Below are 2,249 nucleotides of genomic sequence, written 5' to 3' on the forward strand. Positions count from 1 at the left end.
AGACCCCGTCTCTACTAAAAATACAAATAAATTAGTTGGGCAACTAAAAATATGTAGAAAAAATTAGCTGGGCATGGTGGCATGAGCCTGTAGTCCCAGATACTTGGGAGGCTGAGGCAGGAGGATGGCTTGAGCCCAGCAGTTTGAGGTTGCTGTGAGCTAGGCTGATGCCACGGCACTCTAGCCCGGGCACCAGAGTGAGACTCTGTCTCAAAAAAAAGAAAAAAAAAAAAAAAGAAAAGAAAAACACTATTAACAATGGCTGACTACTTTCCGGACAGCCCTTCTATACCACCCCATAATTGCCAATACCACCCCATAATTGCCATAACGATCTCAGAAGAGACAGACTTGAAAATATGGCCCTAAATTTACAAATTCAATGAAATGACCAAATTTACTTCTTCATACGATAAAATTCACCATTTCCATTGTAAAGGTTAAGTATTCAAGCAACTTGATAGAGCACATCGTAGAACAATATATACTTATTTTTGTGTCCTCTGCTATAATGTAAGCTGCGTCACAGTAGAGACACTGATTGTGTATTTCGATATTGCATCCCCAGCACATCATAGGTGCTAGATCAATATTGTCTAGTGGGAAGAGGAAATCATAACTCCCTTAGAATTTGTGAAGAAGAGTGTATTATATTAATGTATCATTTATTCTCCTAACCGTATCTTTGCAGCATTCTTTTAATCAATGAGTATTTTTAGGCAGCAAAACATGTTACTGCCTGGTCTATGTTCGCTTTCATGCCTAGATAAATGAGTGCTAACTAGCAAGTCGTACCTCCATTGGGTCTTTCTTATCCTGTACAACACTTCTTCTAGGACTTTCTGCTTTCAGTGTTAAACAGAGAGGTCACTTATACACAAAGGAACTTGACTTCGGTGTGTTTGGAGTTCTCCATATGAGTCAATAGAGACTATGTTTTGTTTTATGGTGTGACAGGATGTAAAGAAATGTTTTAATTTTGAAAATGATTTTAGTAAAGTGCAAGGCTTTCAAAATCTCTATGAATCTCCAATATTCTCCCTCTCTAGGAAGCAGTACTTCAAAGATATCTCTTAGAGTGACTATTCAGAGTGAGCAGTTTCTATCTAAAGTGTTGATTTATCTGTGTCTGCCATCCTCCACCTACTCCGCATAATTAATAATATAAGCAATATTAATAACGTTCTTTGATACTGGGGCTGGGAATTAAAATTTAATTTTAAATGTATTCCACAAATAATTTGATAGTTGATTCTGTAAATGTCATTTTTAATGTACTTGTCACGGTTTTCCCAACAACTCCTCTGGCAACAAGCCACACTCTGCAGCAAATGCTTCCTTTATCTTCTCAGATTAAATAAAACAATATGTTTACCTTCATCTTTGTTGGGCTTTTACTTGCTGTAACTCGTTTTGCCAGCCTTGAATCTTAAAAACAAATAGTAAATTCTGATCACCTTTTGTTTTCTCACTATATTTGAAAAAGAAATAAAAATACAAATACAAACAAAATAAGAATATAAAGTGCCTCTAACTATTCTATTACATTCCGATTCCAGAAGATAGACAATTGTATTAGTTTCCCAGGGCTGCCATAACAAGGCACTACAAACTGGGTGGCTTAAAACAACAGAAATGTATTGCCTCATAGTTCTGAAAGCTAGAAATCTGAAATCAAGGTGTTGGCAGGGCCAGGCTCCCTCTTAAGTCTGTAGGGAAATCCTTCTTTGTCTCTTCCTAGCTTCTGCTGGTTTTGTCAGCAATCTGTGGCATTCCTTGGCCTGTAGACGCATCACTCCAATCTTGTCTCCACATGGCCATCTTCTGATAAGAACACCAGTCCTACTGGATTAGGGGCCCATTCTGCTGGAACGCGACATTACTTCTCTTAACTAACTACATCAGCAACAACCCTATTTCCAAATAACGTTCCATTCTGAAATACTGGGATTAGGACTTCAACATATCTTTTTGGGAAAGACACAATTAGAACTCTAACAACTCTTTTGGTATTAAAAATTAACAAATATTTGTATGGTACAGTTAATTCCAATTATATTATTGAGAGTGTTTCTTAGAAGAAAATTTTGATCTAGCTGTTTGAGAGGAAAGCTTGAATGTGGTTCAGCAAAACCACAGGAAGAGGCAGTATCATGTTGGTCAAGACACATCTAGAAGCTCAGAAGTTTCGGGGGCAGTTGGATACATTCCTCTCCTCTCTTTTCATGACCCCATCATCTTCTACAAAC

General features: G+C 37.5%; 1 protein-coding gene across 1 annotated transcript in view; it reads left to right on the plus strand.

Moving 5' to 3' along the window:
- The window catches only part of TMEM33 (transmembrane protein 33), a 34,937-nt gene that overhangs the window by 25,309 nt on the left and 7,379 nt on the right, over positions 1-2,249 (plus strand). The window lies entirely within an intron of this gene.

The sequence above is a fragment of the Propithecus coquereli genome, unplaced genomic scaffold (assembly GCF_000956105.1).
Source record: "Propithecus coquereli isolate 6110/MARCELLA unplaced genomic scaffold, Pcoq_1.0 Scaffold288, whole genome shotgun sequence".
NCBI classification, from domain to species: Eukaryota; Metazoa; Chordata; class Mammalia; order Primates; family Indriidae; genus Propithecus; species Propithecus coquereli.